Source organism: Podarcis vaucheri (genome assembly GCF_965113315.1).
Source record: "Podarcis vaucheri genome assembly, chromosome: 2".
Classification (NCBI taxonomy): Eukaryota; Metazoa; Chordata; class Lepidosauria; order Squamata; family Lacertidae; genus Podarcis; species Podarcis vaucheri.
In genome coordinates, this window is record NC_138760.1 from 125,344,785 (window position 1) to 125,354,071 (window position 9,287).

General features: G+C 44.8%; 1 long non-coding RNA gene across 1 annotated transcript; it reads left to right on the forward strand.

Moving 5' to 3' along the window:
• The first annotated feature begins 1,944 nt into the window (after positions 1-1,944).
• Positions 1,945-6,373, forward strand: LOC309525461. The gene is made up of 3 exons (XR_014216309.1): positions 1,945-2,008; positions 4,253-4,469; positions 5,638-6,373. It is a non-coding gene; the product is annotated as an uncharacterized lncRNA (long non-coding RNA).
• Positions 6,374-9,287: the final 2,914 nt, after the last annotated feature.

Below are 9,287 nucleotides of genomic sequence, written 5' to 3' on the forward strand. Positions count from 1 at the left end.
GAAGTCCTGCCTGCCAGGATACCTGATAATAGTCACTGATTGCATTACCTGGGCAACCTGGCCATTCTTTTGTGATGGTTACTTTAGCTCCTGAATCCAGCTCACAGGCTCACCCTTTTCATACACAAATGTGCCCTTAAGACAGGATTTGCAAGCAAAAAGACAATGGGAAGGCTTTCCCCATTTGCCTCCCTTATTGCAGAGGAATATTTAAGGTCATTGGGAGAGTCAAAATGGCTTCAGGACTGCTCTCCCATACTATTTCAGACACATGGTTCATAAATTTAGATATGTGTGCATTTATGATTATTTATTCTATATTTGAGGTCTTAAAATTCTTATAACACATTCCTGTACATTTGAGCTAGCTTCTCTGTGGGTCTTTTTTGATATCTTTGAACCACAACTTCTATTCACCCTGATCCTCAGCAGGGCGGGGCTGAGGGATTTTTGGAGAGCAGCAACATCTGCAGGGCATCACATACGCCCGGGACAGGGAGCCTGTGCTCTCCAGATGTTGCACAGCCACTGCTAAGGGATCCGGGGACTTTGGAAGTCCAACAACATCTGGAAGACTGCAGCTTCCCAGTTGCTGAAAGTGAAAATAATCCATATATAGAGGTTTACTGGAGTGGGACAAAATACCTCCTGAGATGGGTGCAAACCTGGTGGCCACCTACAAGAAACGTCTGACCTCTGTAACTGCCAACAAGGGTTTTGCAACCAAGTACTAAGTCATCTTTTGCAAAGGGATCACATACTTATTTCAGTTACAGATAGGTAGCCGTGTTGGTCTGCCATAGTCAAAATAAAAAAATTCCTTCCAGTAGCACCTTAAAGACCAACTAAGTTAGTTCTTGGTATGAGCTTTCGTGTGCATGCACACTTCTTCAGATACACTGAAACAGAAGTTGCCAGATCCTTCTATATAGTGAGAAGGTGGGGAGGGGTATTACTCAGAAGGGTGGTGGGAATGGGAGATTGGCAGATAGCTGAGATGAGCCTGTTGACGACTCTTAACGACTGCAATAGGTCTACAGGAAAAGGCAAGGGGTGAGAAGGTGAAAGATGGCTTAGTCAGTAGGAGAACACTTCAATCTCCCAGGACATTCTATACAAGATCTCAAAGTGGCTGCTTTACTACAAAGGAATTTCAGAAATAGACTGGAAAGAGAAGCTGCTGAATTGCAACTCATTACCAAACTTAAAACCATGGAGAGACCTGGTCTGAACAGAGACATTGGATTTTTATCTCATTATACATGACTAAGCCATCTTTCACCTTCTCACCCCTTGCCTTTTCCTGTAAGACCTATTGCAGTCGTTAAGAGTCGTCAACAGGCTCATCTCAGCTATCTGCCAATCTCCCATTCCCACCACCCTTCTGAGTAATACCCCTCCCCACCTTCTCACTATATAGAAGGATCTGGCAACTTCTGTTTCAGTGTATCTGAAGAAGTGTGCATGCACACGAAAGCTCATACCAAGAACTAACTTAGTTGGTCTTTAAGGTGCTACTGGAAGGAATTTTTTTATTTTATACTTATTTCACTCATTATAATGCACATCAATTTCTGACTTTTGTCTTCTGGGTTTGTGGGGGTTTTCCTGTTGTTATTCTGTCTCTCACAGCTACAACAAACCTACCATTAAAATTATGGACTGGTCATTTCTTCCTCAGAGGGCAAACGGGCAAATTTAGCAGGGGCTCAAATACTTCCCCTCCCCCTCACTGTATTATATATATATTTCCCAAATCTGCTTTGAACTGAGCAAATGCCCAAGGGGCAGAGCGATCATCCCACTTCACACCTCCCAGGAGTCGCCTTGGGAACAGAGCCTGGATTCCTAGAAAGGATTTTGACGCGTAGGTTTCAGTTTCGAATGCGACTCCCTTGCCGGAAACGACGTCACGAACAGCTGCTTTTGAAAAATCCCCGCTTCCTGTCAGCTCTCTCTTTTTCTTACAGCGTGGCTGAAGCTGGATCGTGGATGCTCGCTGGGCTCGGTGAGGAGATCTCGGGTGAACTTAGGGGAGGCTTACAGTGTCTGCAGAGAGACGGGAAGCAAAAACTAAAAGAAGAGGCGGGTGTTTATTTTACTATGAAATAAAGTCAGAATAGCCTATTTCCGAATTAAAGATTAAGATACTGTGGGTGCGTGTTTTCCCCCTCTCTTTTCCTTTTGATTCTTTTGCTCTCTTTACATATTAACTTTGAGTTTTTTTATTGCATTATATGTTGGAAACCCTTCATAAAATTGATTTAAAAAGGAAGGAAGGAAGAAAAACATATGACTTTTTCAGGATTTGAAGTTACTGGGGGCTTGGGAAGCACCCGCGCACCAATAGCAACGTATTTTAAGGCGATTCCAGATCAGAGCCTCTTTCTACAGGTTTCTGCTTTTGCACAACGAGGCAAAAGGGGGGGGGATTTCAATGGCAGGTCTAAAGGGTTTAATCTCCTTTGCAAGTTTCCTAGCCTGGTGTGGTGGTCTCTGTCCCCCGTCTTTTCAACTTTTGATTTCCCCATTCCCCAGGATGTTACAAAAGTGAGGCAGAGAGAAAGAAAACTTTTATCAAAATAAGGCACAGGGGTGGATTTTACACGGAAAGCTGTAACTGAGAATGGGAGTGTGCCTACCCAGACATATATTTTAATACGAAGTTGTATTTTATCATGTACACTGAGTACAACTCAAACTGGTTGAGTTTCTGGAGGAGATAGCTATTGAGACTGTGGTTATGCTCTGCCTCCAGCTGTGCTTTTGAATATCAGTTGCTGAGAATTGGGAGAGAGTTTCTGTTGCATTCAGCTCCCGCTTGTAGGCTTCACACTAGAGGCAACTGGATGCCCCCCTGTAAGAACAAGGGACCCTCTTTTGGCATTAAGTGGTTCATAAATAATCCTAAGAGATGGACCTTTGGTCTGACTGAGCAAGGCTCTTCTGGTGGTCAAGATATTTTTGTAACGCGAGCTGCCCTAAATTGAGTAAACGATGTTTTAGTCTTGCATCTAATCACAGTTTTCCCCCTGCTTTCCTTAGTGCTGCACTGTTTCTGCGAGGTGACCCATGGCAGATCAAAACCCCACAGTTCACTTCTTGTGGAAGTTGAGGATTTTTAAGGGAGGCCCATCTCCTACTCTCCTTTTTTATATATATTTTTTCAAATTAAAATTTTACAGAGATATATCAAACATAAATCATAAAAACAATATTCCAGGGAATCTCCTGGGCTTCCATCCTCCCCTTTGTGGGTCCTATTATTAATCATTTCTTCCTGCATCTTTTATGACAGCCCAAACCTATTACCTCTTCAATTTTGTCCAGAATTAACCTTAAACTACAAGTGATATTGCAATCCTACTAACAATTTTAACTGTTTACAATGGTCTTTAAGATAAGTTATAAGTTTTGCCCATTCCTTATTAAAATTTTGGTCTTCCTGATTACTGACTCTTCTGGTCATTTTAGCCATTTCAGCGTAGTCCATTAACTTCATCTGCCATTCTTCTCTGGTAGGAACTTTATCTTCTTTGCAGCTCTGGGCCAGTAACATCCCTGCAGCTGTGGTCACGTACAGTGGTGCCCCGCAAGACGAATGCCTCGCAAGACGGAAAACCCGCTAGATGAAAGGGTTTTCCGTTTTGGAGGTGCTTCGCAAAACGAATTTCCTATGGGCTTGCTTCGCAAGACGAAAATGTCTTGCGAGTTCCCGCGGGGTTTTCCCCCTCCCCCTTTCCCCTAAGCCGCTTATCAGCTGATCCGCTAAGCCGCTTAACAGCTGATCCGCTAAGCCGCTTAACAGCTGATCCGCTAAGCCGCTTAACAGCTGATCCGCTAAGCCGCTAATAGCGCCGCTAATGGGCTTGCTTCGCAAGACGAAAAAATTGCAAAACGAAGAGACTCACGGAACAGATTCTTTTCGTCTTGTGAGGCACCACTGTACATAAATAGTCTTTTCTGCTCCTTTAGGATAAAACTTCTCTGTTTTATCGTGTTTTTAATATTCTGTTGGGAGCCACCCAGAGTATATTATTCTTTATTATTTTCCATTTCCCACCTTATCCCTGTAGAGCAGCTGAGACGTCCTCTGAAATAAATGTGGTGTCTTTAAGAACCTTTAAGGTTCTTCCCCAATATATAAAAATATATAATCCAGTCGTGGAATAAGGATGCTTATTGAGGGCTGGGTTGGACCCAGCACTATTGCTCTGCCCTAAAAGGTCTCCTTTCTCTTTCACTCTTGGAGATGGCATCTCAGGTGGCAGCTGTGAGCTCCTCCCCATGTTATGTCGAGAGGAGGCCGCTGTCCTCTGAAATCCAGCCAGGAGATGGTGATGAGAAGGCCTCCCTCTATTAGATCCTGCTTGAGCTCATGGATGCTGTGAATCGCCTTCCTGAGCCGACCTCAGCTGGATCTCCTTCCTGCCCTTCAGGAAGCTCAGAGGCTCCTTGGAGCCTGCAATGTATGTACTTTATAACAGGGGTCCTCAAATCTTCTACCCTTCAGAGTCACTTCAGATGGCTGAAAATTCCTGAGGCCCACCTGACACAAAATGACAGTGCAGGGGCAGAGCTCATCAGATAACCAGTGCTATATGGAGGCAGCGTGTAGTGCAATTGGGTGCAAATGACTGGCATAATTGTCCGTGGATACCTAATCCATCTTTGGACAGTTGCTAAATTCTCTGCCTTGCTGTTTTTCCCTCTTGGGGCAAGGAGTTCTGTAGGTTAGCTTCCTGAAGTTAAGTACAGCCATTTGCAAGTATCCTTCCTCATCCCCTATACTTTGTTGACCTCAATTTTTAGGGTTGTAAGTTGTTTTGAATTGTTTTTAATATTGTGTTTTGATGCTGTATCTGTCCCTTGGACCTTTGAGTGAAGGGCAGGAAATAAGTAAGTAAATAACATTCTCCTTTCACACTCAACCTTATTTTCCTTCAACCAGCTCCCATTGCCAGTTCCTTCCATCCTTCGGCCTCGGCCCAGTATACCTGAAGGAGTGTCTCCACCTCCAATGTTCAACCTGGACACTGAGGTCCAGCTCCTAGGGCCTTCTGGCAGTTCCCTCACTGCAAGAAGTAAGGTTACAGGGAACCAGTCAGAGGGCCTTCTTGGTAGTGGCACCTGCCCTGTGGGTCACCCTCCTGACAGATGTCAAGGCAATAAACAACTATCTGACTTTTAGAAGACATCTGAAGGCAGCCTTGTTTAGGAAGTTTTTAATGTTTGATGTTTCTCCTGTTGGGAGCTGCTCAGAATGGCTAGGGAGGCCCGGCCAGAAGTTGCTGTTGTTGTTGTTGTTTAGTCGTGTCCGATTCTTCGTGACCCCATAGACCAGAGCACGCCAGGCACTCCTGTCTTCCACAGCCTCCCACAGTTTGGTCAGACTCATGTTTGTAGCTTCGAGAACACTGTCCAACCATCTCGCCCACGGTCGCCCCCTTCTCCTTGTGCCCTTCATCTTTCCCAACATCATAAATTATAATTATATTATATTATATTATTCCTTTTGAATTCACTTCTTCCTCCCGTATCAGCTCCCCTCTATTACCCTCTTCTTTCCTGTTACGTGTTTGTTACTTTATTATTACTATAGTAAATACTTTACTTTTCTCTCTCTCTCTCTCCTAGAGGAAGTTGTGGATGAACCAGTTTCTTCTGGGGAGGAGCCAGAAGCCCCCAGTGAAGCCACAGATGCCCACCGAGAAGGGAGATCCCGTAAAAGTTCAGAAGTCGCAAAGGGTAGCTGTCAGAGCAAAGGCCTTGCTCAACATCTACTTGGGGCACTGCTGGGGCTTGGCCCACATCTGACGGCTCCCTCAACGATAACCTTCTCTCCAGAACCTGGCTCCTTTAGAGGACAGCGAGGGGCAGAGGCCTTGTATAACTGCCTGCATCTGACAGAACAATGGGGAGGAGAACTGGGATGCTGTGGAAGCACCCAGCTTTTCAGGATTCCTCCAAGTGAATACCTCTCATTTCCTTGGTGTTGCTTCAGGTGCAAGACCCATTGAAGTGAACGAATATGACTAATTGGGGCTTGTTGATTTCAGTGAGCCTACTCTTGAGTTCAGCTTAGCTGCACAACGCTTGAAGTCCCTCCTTATCGCTTACCTCTTCTGGGAAGCCTTTGGCCTATATGCACAGATACCTTTCTAATTAAGACCAGGGTTGTTGTCATCGTCATCTACCCTTCTCTCAAAGGTCCCAGGGCAGGTTAGGGCATTCAACCACCCTCCCATCATATGTCAAGGAGATAAAGCACTACACAACTTTGAGAAAACATCTGAAGGCAGCCCTGTTTTGGGAAGTTTTTAATGTTTAATGTTTAGTTTTTATATTCTGCTAGAAGCCGCCCACAGTGGCTGGGGAACAACAACAACATAATTTATTACTTATACCCTGCCAATCTGGCTAGGTCTCCGCAGCCACTCTGGGCAGTTCCAACAGAATATTAAAAGCATGATCAAACATTTAAAACTTTCCTAAACAGGGCTGCCTTCAGATGTATTCTAAAAGTCAGACAGTTGTTTATTTCCTTGACATCTGGTGGGAGGGTGTTCCACAGGGCGGGCACCACTACTGAAAAGGCCCTCTGCCTGGTTCCCTGTAACCTCACAGGGAGGGAATTCCCAGAAAGCCCTCTGCGCTAGACCTCAGTGTCTGGGCTGAACGATACAGTGGAGATGCTCATCAACAGTGTATTCCAGGTATATGTATTTGGAATAATCACCTGTCTCTATTTGAACCCTGTTCCTCCTTATTAAATTTATTACCCGTTCATCATCATCAGGTTCCAGGGTGGGTTACAATTTAAAATTCAGTCTTAAATTCAAGTTGAAGCAGATTAGAGACACAGTAATATTGGTGGGGCCCTGAAAACAAACATTTCAGGTGTCTAAAGGTGTGGGGAAGGTTGAGCCCTTCAGATGTTGTTTAATTGCACCTCCCATCATCCCTGGCTGTTGGTCATGCCTCCTTCTGTTTCCTTGCATCTGTTATAGATTATAAGCTGTTTGTGCCAGGGATTGTCGTACCTGTTCTTTGTAAAGCCCCATGTTCATAGTGCCGTATGACTGCTGCTACAATTGCAACAATAAAATAATCAAATGCATTTAAGACTAAGCTGATCTTCCAGGGCAGTTGAGGTGTTATTTTTTTGTTTTTATTTTGTGCACTGGGTGATGTTCACAATTAATGTGGAAGCTCAGGCACCACCCAACACTTATGCTGGTGCCGGAAACCCAGAAGTGTGTGTTGGGGGAAGAGGCATCGGCTTGTGAGGATAAGGAGGAAGTCATAAGTCATAAACTGCCTTGGTCCAGTATACCTGAAGGAGCGTCTCCACCCCCATTGTTCTGCCCGGACACTGAGGTCCAGTGCCAAGGGCCTTCTAGTGGTTCCCTCGCTGCGAGAAGCCAAGCTACAGGGAACCAGGCAGAGGGCCTTCTCGGTAGTGGTGCCTGCCCTGTGGAACACCCTCCCATCAGATGTCAAAGAGAACAACAACTACCAGACTTTTAGAAGACATTTGAAGGCAGCCCGGTTTAGGGAAGCTTTTAATGTTTATTAACAGACTATTGTATTTTAATATTTTGTTGGAAGCCACCTAGAGTGGCTTGGGAACCCCAGCCAGATTGGTGGGGTATAAGTAATAAATTATTATTGTTCGTAGTAGTAGTAGTAGCAAATTCTGCAAGGTGAATGTTTCATAACACAAAATAGTAACACAATTTTTGAAACAAATGTACAGTATAATACCAGTAAATTAGAAATATAAAAGCATATTTTAAAAGATGAAAACAGGAACTGCGGGAATTCATAAAGATAAAAATGGGGTCCAGTCTTATATGGGCAAAAAAAATGAGAGGCACAAATACAAGATGGATGACACCTGGCTTGAGAGCAGTACCTGTGAAAAGGATCTAGCAGTCTTGGTTGACCACAAACTTGACATGAGCCAACAGTGTGACGCGGCAGCTAAAAAAGCCAATGCAATTCTGGGCTGCATCAATAGGAGAATAGCATCTAGATCAAGGGAAGTAATAGTGCCACTGTATTCTGCTCTGGTCAGACCTCACCTGGAGTACTGTGTCCAGTTCTGGGCACCACAGTTCAAGAAGGACACTGACAAACTGGAACGTGTCCAGAGGAGGGCAACCAAAATGGTCAAAGGCCTGGAAACGATGCCTTATGAGGAACGGCTAAGGGAGCTGGGCATGTTTAGCCTGGAGAAGAGGAGGTTAAGGGGTGATATGATAGCCATGTTCAAATATATAAAAGGATGTCACATAGAGGAGGGAGAAAGGTTGTTTTCTGCTGCTCCAGAGAAGCGGACACGGAGCAATGGATCCAAACTACAAGAAAGAAGATTCCACCTAAACATTAGGAAGAACTTCCTGACAGTAAGAGCTGTTCGACAGTGGAATTTGCTGCCAAGGAGTGTGGTGGAGTCTCCTACTTTGGAGGTCTTTAAGCAGAGGCTTGACAACCATATGTCAGGAGTGCTCTGATGGTGTTTCCTGCTTGGCAGGGGGTTGGACTCGATGGCCCTTGTGGTCTTTTCCAACTCTATGATTCTATGATTCATCAAAGCATTGGCTGCTTCTGTGTAACCATCACTTTATTTGTAGGGCGACCTTTGCACAAATAAATCATGCTCAAAGCGGCTTACAACAAAGTATCATGAAATCAGCAATTGCAAGCATGGTTTCATAATACTGTAGCAACAAATTTGAGTGGACATAACAGCATACAAAAAACAAGGAAACAGCACTACTGTAAGTGTAGCCACATTGCACCTTCTGGCAGGAACGCAAACATGAAAGCAGTTGAAACATTTTTGCCTTGGTTCTAGCTGCTGCTGCTATGTCAGCTACAAAGGATCAGGTTAGTTGGATCAAATGTCCAAGGACTTGGCTAAAATAGTAAAGGGCCCCTGATCAGTTCAGTCATGAGCGACTCTGGGGTTGTGACGCTCATCTCGCTTTACTGGCCGTGGGAGCCGATGTTTGTCTGCAGACAGTTTTCCTGAGTCATGTGGCCAGCATGACTAAGACGCTTCTGGCAAAACCAGAGTAGCTACTTGCACTTTGACGTGCTTTCAAACTGCTAGGTTGGCAGGAGCTGGGACAGAGCAACGGGAGCTCACCCCGTTGTGGGGATTTGAACCTCCGACCTTCCGATCTGCAAGCCCTAGGCTCAGTGGTTTAGACCACAGCACCACCTGTGCCCCAAGGGCTCAGCTATACAGCTGCAAATAAAACTGTGTTGTAAAGTGC